The sequence below is a fragment of the Megascapheus bottae genome, chromosome 12, assembly GCF_031878675.1.
Source record: "Megascapheus bottae isolate mThoBot1 chromosome 12, mThoBot2.hap1, whole genome shotgun sequence".
Taxonomy (NCBI): Eukaryota; Metazoa; Chordata; class Mammalia; order Rodentia; family Geomyidae; genus Megascapheus; species Megascapheus bottae.
Genome location: NC_143520.1, coordinates 41,842,632 through 41,853,266, shown reverse-complemented (window position 1 = coordinate 41,853,266; position 10,635 = coordinate 41,842,632). Strand labels below are relative to the sequence as shown.

At 41.3% G+C, this 10,635-nt stretch overlaps 1 long non-coding RNA gene across 3 annotated transcripts; it reads right to left on the bottom strand.

Annotated features, from left to right (window-relative positions):
* Positions 1 to 823: 823 nt before the first annotated feature.
* LOC150056462 (uncharacterized) lies at positions 824 to 8,496 on the bottom strand. Of its 3 annotated transcripts, none has more exons than XR_016537333.1 (4): positions 8,351 to 8,496; positions 6,851 to 7,076; positions 6,114 to 6,416; positions 824 to 1,056 (listed from the first exon to the last, which is right to left on the bottom strand). It is a non-coding gene; the product is annotated as an uncharacterized LOC150056462 (long non-coding RNA). The 3 variants fall into 3 exon arrangements; XR_016537332.1 differs by having other exon boundaries at positions 8,376 to 8,496; XR_016537334.1 differs by lacking the exon at positions 8,351 to 8,496 and adding an exon at positions 8,118 to 8,330.
* Between the last annotated feature and the right edge of the window lie 2,139 nt (positions 8,497 to 10,635).

Here is a 10,635-nt window from a genome sequence, read left to right as displayed (position 1 = left end):
AGCATTTCAAGTTGCCAAAAGTGTGGGGACTTTTCCTTTGGTGTATGGCTGCTGCTGTGACACACTAATGACAGAGAACTTCTCTAGCCATGCAAGAATGGGGAGGAGAGATGACACAGGGGATAAAGCCTGCCTCTCTTCCATCTGCCATGGGCTTATCAGAGCCATCACCCATCTTCCTTGCACAGAGCACTTGCTCGACTATTGCATGATGATGAGGCCATCTGCTTCTCTGTCTGTAATTAGTTGTACACTTGTGTTGCTGCTTCATTCACACTCTGTTATTATGGTCTGTTGTTGTTGTTGTTGTTTTTCCTTCCCCAAAAGTATGATGTATGCTACCCTTACCGGAATCAAGAATTCCTTGGAGAAAGGCAGGTATTTTCAGCTCCCAGGAGGTTGCTCTGTTTAGTGGCCACTCAAGCAGCCTTGCCATTGACTAGTTAAGGTATCTCTGGGGGACAACTGGAGTCCTTGAGTGGCAGTGAGGGAACAAACATGGGCTAATTGCCTGCTAGGAAGAAGGAGGCACAGTAAACAGGAAGTCCATTCTGAGTCCTGGGCAAGCAGTGTGGCTTTGTAATTCAGGAGAGGATGGAAGGGTTGCCTGTTATCCACAGAAGGAAATAGACCAGGAAAGGGGGATCTTAAACAAGAGTGTGTGTTAAGTTCTCAGCAATTTTTCCCTCAGAGATAAACAATGCTACTGCTGTCTGACAGCAGAGGCAGGAAAGATGAGCACTTCATCCCAGAGAGGTCAGCAGAAGGGTGCTGCCCCTGGGCATCTGATAATGGAAGAGAGGACAGGTCTCTTTCTCTCACCAAGACTTTTTATTGTATACTGTTCCTGCTAACTACCTACTGCCAAATTCCCTGACAGCAAAAGAATATTGACAAAGCTCTTCTTTCCAAGAATGTGCTCAAGGAAAGCTGATCTTCTTCCATATATTTGTTCCAGTCCCCTGTTTACTACCTCAAGCTGGAAAGAGAGCAGGTGTCGCAGCTCAGGGTGTGTTCAGGAGGGACATCCTCTTGCAGTGCCGGGAGCCATACTTCCTACAGGAACAAGCATGTACACAACAGAAAAGGATTACTCATACTCCCCAATCCAGGGTGCCAAATCCTATCACTGGAAAGAGCTAATATAATTAATTTCTCATATATCCTACCAGAAGCAGGGTATGTATAAGGAAGCCTGCATAAATATTCTCTCCTCCTTTTATAATTTTATTCTTATTTTTAATCGACTGATTTTTTGAACTCTTTATTTTTTGAGCTCTATATTCACCTTCTCACTATCATGTATTTTCACATTAAAATGGAGCAAATGGAGCAAAATGGAGCAAACATACCCTTATCTGTGTGTAATGTCTACTGTCAATAAATCTAGGCCAGAGCCACACATTTGTTACAATCAGGGTCCTTCACTGACACTTCACTGCTATTCAGAGTTTATAGTTTATATTAATGGTCAGTCCTGTACCATACTAACTGACTTGGATTAATGCATAATGCATTAGTATCTGTCAATGTACCCATTATTATCATATAGAAAATGTTATTGTCCTAAAATTCCTCTGTGCTCTGTCCACTCACCACCCCCTCCTCATTTCATAGCAACCACTGATACTTGTGTTACTTCGTTTGCTTGTGGAGGTGCTGGGGATGGAACCCAGGGCCTCTTACATGAAAGGCAAACACTCTACCACAGAGTTCTACCTCCAGCTTATAACTACTGATCGTTTTCCTGTCGGAGGTTGTGCCTTTTCCAGTCAATCATGCAGTCAGAACCATCCAGTCTGTAGCCTTCTGCCTTTTTGGTTCATAATATGCATTTAAGATTTCCCCACACCTGCCTTCTCTCAGAAGTATTTGCCAAATGCCTGTAGTGCACCACACCAAGTTCTAGGAAGTAGGGTTCTGAGTGTAAAGACAACAAGTTCCCTCATTCCTCGGAGCTTATATCCTAAATGCATGGAAAGAATGACTGAAAGAATAAACAACAAAGAGATTTTGAGATGTGCTATGAGCAAAATAAGATATGACAGTGAGTGGCTGAAAGCAGATCTCGATGAAAGCAGAGAATCAAATGAGTGACCCACTTGGGGTAGGGTGGAGGAGTCTTGCAGGACTGCAAGGAAGGGGTGGAGGCTGTATGTAAACTATCATGTCCACCCTGTGCTAAGGGGAATGCTGGTTGAGAGCAGGGAAGATGTGGTTTGGTGTAACTGTACTCTTGTCTAGATTGGGATCTGGAACAAGAACCTGCAAGAGGCCAGAGGCAAAAGGAGAATCCGACACACCATCCAGTTACATGTCTTCCTCCCTAGCCCTCTATCTGGTCCAGCTGTCAATTTGGACTATAGCATGGTTTCATTTTTATTGACTTCTGTTAATATGCGGTATAAGTGTAATCGTGTACATTTTCATATAAGTGTATGAATAATTATAGTAGCATTCTAAGAGCAGAGCAGCATATCTTTTTACTTAAAAAATATAGATGTGCTGCTCATGAGGCAAGAAGGCCTATGCTGTTGCCAGCTACAGAAAACCCTGGGAGGTGACTGACAGGTTTCTAGTATGGCCAAACTACTTGTGAATCATAGTAGTAGTAATCATTCTGAAGAAAGCAGGACACAACAAGTGGGTTAAGAATATTTCATAGAATTGGGTGCCAGTAGCTCATGCATATAATCCTAGTTACTCAGGAGGCTGAGATCTGTGAATAGAGGTTTGAAGTCAGTACAGACAGATTTTTTAAAAAGACAGAAGTGGAAGCCTGGCTCAAATGATAACATCCAGAGTGATAAAAAAAATAACAAGTAAGAAGATGAGGCTCTGAAATTGTCTCACTCCCAGAGGAGAAAAAAAAGTTTCATATTGCTCTCTCTGTAATGGCATCCCTGCTAGGGTGGTGTGTCCAGGAATCCAGAAGCTTATCAGTAAAGGGGAGATGCAAAAGGGAAAAAATCAGTATCAGCTTCAAAGGAAGCCTTGATGTGAATAAAGTTACATCATTTTACCAAAGATGCATGCTAGCCAGGAGAATAACTAGGTTCTCAACATAGATGTGTATACCGTCCAAGATCTATCACCTTCTAAAGCTTCACTTTGGCCCTGCTGTTCTCAGGGTCCCTGGGTAAATTGCTCAGGGACCCTACAGAGATCAGCAGGCAGACACTAAGTTGTGCTATGTTCTGTCAAGACGTTCTGGAATGCCATCCGACAGCTTCTTTATAGCATGCCATCTTCCTCGGATGCTGCCTACTCTCCACTCTGCAGTCGTTATCCTTAACAAGCAGGACAACCATGGTAGAAATTTGTATTGATCTATACTTGTCTATCCATGAATGGTGCACAACATCCATCTACCAGAAGTTACCTGTCTAGGGGAGAGCAATGGAGGTGACATTGATCAAGACATGTTGTGCCTATTACCTACCTTCTAGAATTGAAACCTCTATAACTACTTGAGAAAAATCAATACATATTTTTTAAAAGTTACTCATCCTGAAGACAGATTGCTGATTGGTTGTTGTTTTTCTTTTAAGGCTAAAAGATGGGGGTAAGAAGCTACTAATAGCTAATTGTACACCTTATATTGGGGATGGAGAGAGTATATAACTTCCTATCCTAGGCCATGAAAGGTATTAGACTTACTTCTGCCCTCTTTTACTAGATCATTCACTCCTGAGGGAAGCCAATAGCCATGAAGACACTCAAACAGGCTATGGAGGACTTACATGATGAGTGGCCGAGACATCTACCACGAGCCACCAGACTGTGATGCCTTGGGAACAGTCCCACCAATCCCAGGGAAGCCTTCAGCTCCCTGCATCCCATCTAGCTCTAATACACCCCCATGAGAGCTCCTCAGCCAGAGCTACCAGCTAAGCTGTTCCAAAGTTCTGAACCTAATATACATTTTTATTGTCTTAAACCACTACGTTTTGGAATGATCTTTACACCTAGCAATAGATAGCATTAAATATTAGATTTTACTGGCTAGCAAGTAGTCAATCTGAGCTAAAATTTGGATCAATACTGGTGGGCTAATGTGTTACTCTTCAAAACAAAATCACCACCTTTCTATTTTAACAAAGGAACCCAGGAGATGCTGTGCCCCAACTCAAAAGTATTATGACATGAGAAGCCTTGCAGTCTTGGGGGTAAGACTGCAGGGAGGTTATTTATGGCCAAGAGTGGAGGAGTTTCTGTGGCTTTTTAATCACCTCATGCAGCAAGCTGCCCATTCTTCCTACCACGTGTCTCTAGTCATTTCTTAAGAGGCCCAGAGAGAGAGAGAGAATCCATGTCAGAGGCAACATGGGCAAGGACTCAATAATGTCCCCACTCTGGGGGCAGGAAAATGCTCTTTTTTCTCTAAGGTTCTCATTCTCTTTTCTTTTCAGCTCCTTTTACTATATCTGGTGTCCCTTGTATAAAGGCCAGTCATTTTCTCCTTTATTTCTTTCACTAAGGGGGTCTTTTCATTCTGGATAAGTTATATCTTTGCTGCCTCCTTTTTCTTTTCTTTTTTAAAAATTTAAAAAAAATTTTTTTTGGTGGGTTATGGGGCTTGTACTAGGCCTAGATGCTGTCCCTGAGCTCTTTAGCTCAAGGACACCCTACCCTTGAACCAAACCCCACTTCCCATTTGCTAGAGGTTAATTGGAGATAAGAGTCTTTTTGTGTGCTGGAGCTGGCTTTGAACCTTGAACCTTCTGAGTAGCTAAGATTATAGACGTGAGCCACCGGGCCCGCCTTAATTTTTTAATTTTTTATTGTAATTAGTAGAAGGGTTACATTATACTCACCAGATAGAAGGTGCATTTCTTAACAATCATTGCTACCCCTTCTCATGTTTGTGTCCCCATTTCCCTCCACACCCCCTTCTTTTCTTTTTTTTAAATTTCTTCTGTCTACTCTGACATTTGTTGCTTCTACAGCACTTTGGAAATAATGGAATTCAACTAAGAATTAACTTAAATGTGAGGATTGGTGTTTGAGAGTGCTAGAGTCTACAGCAATTACTTTTTTGCATTATGCTTGGCTGACAGTAACAAAGAAAATGCATATATATACCACCACCATCAAAACAAGGGAAAGATGGGAATAATGGCTAATTAGATTCAGCTCCACTATCTACAGGCCTGGGAGGTAGGCTGATGATTTCTCTCTAAATCCTTCCTCAACTCAGGAATGGCTCCTCCCACCCAGGCAGGTAATTATTAATAGGTAACAGAAAGCAAAAGCCATGTATGAAATGTTAATGACAATCTCTCAAACACACAATGTCTCCTTTGCTATGATCTTTTCCTTTGAGTACTTCTTTCTCCATCAGCCTTGTGAATGTTTGAGTCTTTTCTGCCCTGTGCTAACAATACAAACAATTAACCTTTTATCCTCAATGACTAATTCTAAGTTTTGAATTTTGTCGTGTCTCTTTTATAGACTACGAACTACATTATGGCCCCCTATTTTACAATTCTGCATTTTGGAAATGCTTCAGTGCATTGATAGGGAACCCTCTGGGGGGTCCCCATAATATTCATTTTCAAGGAAAATGGACAATAGCTGATATTGACGGCTAGTAGTTCATAGTTAACTCAGAGTTTCACATTGAGCCAACTATATGCTCTGTGAATAGCCTCCTGTTTTTGCAAAGCTGAGGTTTTGGTGGTCACTATGATAAAAGGGAAGTGTCATGCAAATTTCAATGAGGAATAGAAAATGTAGGCAGCAGTATTTAATCTGGTTCAAAGTTTGATAAGTTGTGCAGTGTCCAATAGCATATGTGTCCTCTTAGTAAGTCATTGTGCCTCATTTGAAATAATGATGTAGAATAATAATGTTAGCTTTGCTTTCAAAAGGCTATAATTGTTAGGACATAAATACCTATTAGGCTTCTTGGACCCAACTACTCAATAAATAGAACTGTAAGATAATTTCTTTGGCTTCAGAAAATGAAAAAAATAACCACACACTAAGAAAGTAATTAGAATGCCTGTTGTGCCCTTTTGTGAGGTGGCCTTATCCCATCCCTCTCACATGCCATTGTGCCCCAATGCTGTGTGTTCCCATGGTTACTGGATGCTGTTCGCCCAACTTACCGTGTGTATTCACCCACAGCACTTCACAAATGCTCTTTTCTGTGGGAATGGCCCCTTGTTTCTCTTCAAGGTACACTCTCAGATCACCAACAACAGTACTTGTCACCCTGGATTACATTGCTTTGCTCATGAACTAATTCTTCCACTAAGCTATGAGCTTCTTGAGAGCAAGGAGTAGATAGATCTTGTTCACTTCTGTGTATCAGCATTGATTTCTAGAGTCTTTATCTACATTTATGTTAGCTATCTCTGCCTCTTTCCTTCTCCACAGACACTGTGGTTACCTCTTCCTTCAGCTGCATCCTGTATATTTAAAGTACAGGTCAGGTAGGCTTCCTCCCTCCTAAAAATAACCCTTGGTCAATAGTTATCTATGAGACCTAGAGGTTTTGCTTGTGCTATTCTGGCCATGTTTTAGGAAATGCAGTGCTGAGGCTGGATCTGGGATGGGATTCTAGAGTACAGAACCAGGTCAGACACAATTGTGAGACACAGAGACTCCTAAAAGGTTGCTTTTGTTATGTGTTGTTCTGATTCATTTCAATTCTGTTTGATCTGTTAGTTTGTTTGATTGGCTGGTTAGAGCCGGAGTTTTATGCTGTGTTTCTGCTATATCAGGAATCATATCAGCAAAGAATCTTAGTGTGAGGGTCTCACCAGATCTGGGACTCTCCAAGAGATCAAAACTGGTTCTGAGACCAAAGCAAAAGTAGTTCTCAGATTATAATGAATCTCACCCCACTGCTCCATTGTTGTGGTGACCAAAATTCCTTCCTCTTCTCTCCAGGACCCCTCTTCCATGGACAGATAATTAAGTTCTCTAATCAGTCCCAGTTCAAAGTTCAAATAAAGGCAAGAGGCTTGGTGCAGATGATCAGTGAAGTCTGTTGATGCATGATTTTGTAGTAGCCTTCACCACGGCTGTTGGTGGAGCAGATGTCTGCTCATTATCTATCTAATCAGCTGAGGGGACAAGGAAGAGAAGCTCAGAGGGCATCAGTATGCTAACTTGCTGGGAGAAAGTTTTCACAAGGCAGGTTTAAGTATAGCCAAATGTCTTGGGAATTTGCCTGTCTGGTCCATATGGTCTTTATTGTTGCTCAATTCTAACTAGCTGTTTTCTCAACAACATTACTTTCTCTATTTTAGGATTGTCATCCTTAAGCTGTCAGTTATGTTTTACAGTGCTCAGATATCTCATTGTGAAGCTATTGGCATCAAGACCATTATTTAATTTATTTTTTTAAAAAAGATAATTCTTGTCTCTTCTGAGCAAGTCTTCCTTTTTCAGGGAGAAGTTAGATGTGTTACCTGTGAATGTGAACAGAACCTCACCTTTCTTGCCCCAAAAGAGAGCAGAGACCAGTTCATTTCTTAATATACTGGCTCCCACCAGGAAACTAAGATTCTACAGTGATTTATGAACCTAGAGTTTCCAGACCACTCACTGGGATCAGTGTACATGATAAATGAATCAGTGAGGTGAAAAGAGAGCTTCTTTAATTTGAGCAATGGAATTCATTAAATAAAGAAGAAAAAAACCTTTTAGTTGGTATATCCAAGTATGTCCAAATAATTGAGGACTATGTACTTTATCCTTGGCTTAAATGGTAGATATTTTGCAAGAGAGTAGGGCCAGGCCTGAATGTTCAGTGAAACCTTCCGAGAATTCATGGTCAATCTCTGATCTGACTGAACTCAAATAATGAAGTCTCTTCTGCCTCTATAACTCTGCACATCAATCTTATAATGACCACAACCACTGGATTCTATGTCTTAGGTTGTTTATGCATGAATTCCACTTTCATCTCAACTGCTTCTCACTTCTAGACCTTCTCCTTCTCCCTTTTGTAGCTTCTTAGCTTTACTCTAACTGGCCCTTTGGCCACACATAGTCAAACCTTTTCCAAAAATAAATTAATTAATTACCTTTCTTGCATCCTACATGTTTTTCTAGTTCTTACTTCATTGTTTACACCCAAGGAACAAGTGGTGTGTACTCACAGTTTCCATTTATACCACCTCCAACTAGGTCAAATGACTTCTGCTTCCTGCACATACCTAACCTTGACATTACTGGGGATACTAGAAATATTTTCATATTCCACTCAGGCCAACTATGTGTGTCCCTAGCCACAGCATTATTATTTCCACAATTCTGCCCTGCTCACTGGAACTTGTAGTTCTCAAACTTTTGCAAGCATCAAAATTGCCAGGAAATGCTTGATTAAACAAACCTTGCAAGGTTTCTGTCTGACTTACTAGGAGTGGTTTAGGGCCATAGATTTTGCATTTTACAAAGCATCTGCTGAGGCTCGCAAATCACATGTGCGAAGCAGAGCTGTGAGTGATTTCACATGATTATACCCTGAACACATGACAATGCGCCAAGGCATTTTTTGTTGTTGTTGTTACAATTAGATTGTGAGGAGAGAAGATTCTAGAATCCAGTGATAGGAACAAGGGACAATATCAACATCCTACAATGTGCAAGGAAGTCCTATTTCTCTCCCCAAAATCTGGGCCAAAAGATCTGTAGTGCTGAGTCTTAGAAGCGCTTCTCTGAAGACACTTCTCCTGGCTAGCTCTAGTTTTCTCTTCCACCACACTGGTCTAATAGATCTCATGACCTGATGGCTTTACCCCTTATATCTGTCACATCTGTCCTCACTTCTTTACTCCCACTGAAATTTCAGGTCTGATGCATACTTTCTGTGTGACCCAGGGTCATCCACTTAGCCATCTGTGCCTCACCTGTTTTATCTAGAAAATGGAGTTGATATGCTGCCTGCCTCATTAAGTCAGAAGAACTAAGTAAGCTATCTAAACAGAAAGCACTTAGAACGGGTCTTGATAACAATAAAGAGTTGACCAATGTTATTACTTATTTGTTTCTATATATTGCAGCAACAGCAATATATCTAACATTTCTGTATCTCCTGAGTCCATAACAGACACCTGATACATGCATAGCTAATTAAAATCTGAGTCTGGTGGGGTAGGAACATCTGTTGCAAGGATTACCTTCTCTTTCTCAATGATTTTCTATTAACAAAGGTCCCATCACACTGGGCAGAATTTCCTTTCATACCAACTGATTTATTTTTTGGTCATGGGGCTTGAACTCTGGACCTGGGCACTCTCCCTGAGCTCTTCAGCTCAAGTCTTCCTCCTTATTCATTGAGCCACAGTGCCCGGCCACTTCCAGTTTTCTAGTTAATTGGAAATAAGAGTCTCATGGACTTTAGTTCCCAGGCTGGCTTTGAACCATGACCCTCAAATCTCAGCCTCCTGAATTACAGGCATGAGCCAGACCACTTGGCTCTGATTTTTCTTTTTGTCCTAAATAGATGAGATGCCACCAAGGAGAGACTAGTACAGAGAGGGCAGATCCAGACATAGCCTTTTATTCTTAGCCAGAGTCAAGCAACAACCTTAAGCAGACTGGAGATGTCTACTTTGCTTTTGGGAGATGCCAACCTTGTCTTTTCAATCAAAAAAGATGTTCAGAGAAATTCTTTAATGGCTTCTGAGCTGTTCTCAGGCCCAAGCCCAGGACACATTGTTTTTGTAACTGAGATGTTGGGGCATTTGGCAGTGTCATGTTCTTATTTGGCTGGGTATAACTCTTTATTTATTAAAGCCACGGGCTCTTTAGGCCAAGTTCAGTGTATTAATTTATGCAGCTTGCCTCCCTAGACACACCAATTTGAATACTCCCAGCTTCAGGATGACCCAGTTTGCAGCCAAGGTATTAACTCTGAAGTTTTTCTTCTCTCATATTGTCCATAAAAGAGATGTGAGGCCCATAGTGGAAAAAGGTTAAGATCCAACACTTGGTTCCTCCTCTTTCTACTCTTTCCTTTACTACCTCAACATAAGTTGTATTTTCAGTTTAATTCAACGAGCCAGTAGTTCTTCAGTGCTAACTATACATGTCCTGTATGTTTACACAAATTGACTAAATCCCAGTACGTGTTTACTGGAGGCTAGAATAGTCCTAGGGAGATGAATGCACCAAGAGAGTGTGGCATGTTCAAATCTCAAGGCACATAAAAAGGACCATGTATGGACGTGGCATTGCTACTTGGAAGCTCGGTAGGAAATTGCTGGGAAAATTCCCTTGTGTTACATAGCTTTCTATAACTATAACAAATACCCAAGACAAACTGTTTAAAGTGGGGGGAGATTTCTTTTGACCCATAGTTTCAGCCCATAGTCTGGCTCTGCTGCCTTTGGGCCTGTAGCAGCACAGGAGATTGTTGCTAGAGCTCATGGTAAAGGACCTGACTCATTTCATGGGAAACGGGAAAATAGAAAAGGGCCACGGTGCCATTGTCCTCTTCAAGGACACGTCCCATTGATCTAACTTCTTTCTACTAGGCACAACTGTCTAAGGCTCAACCACCGCCCAATAGCATCATGTTCTAAACCTCAATTCTTTAATACATGGGCCTTCTGGGGGTTATCTAAGAACTAAAGCATAGAGCCTCTTAACTTGAGTACTGAAAGATAGATGAAA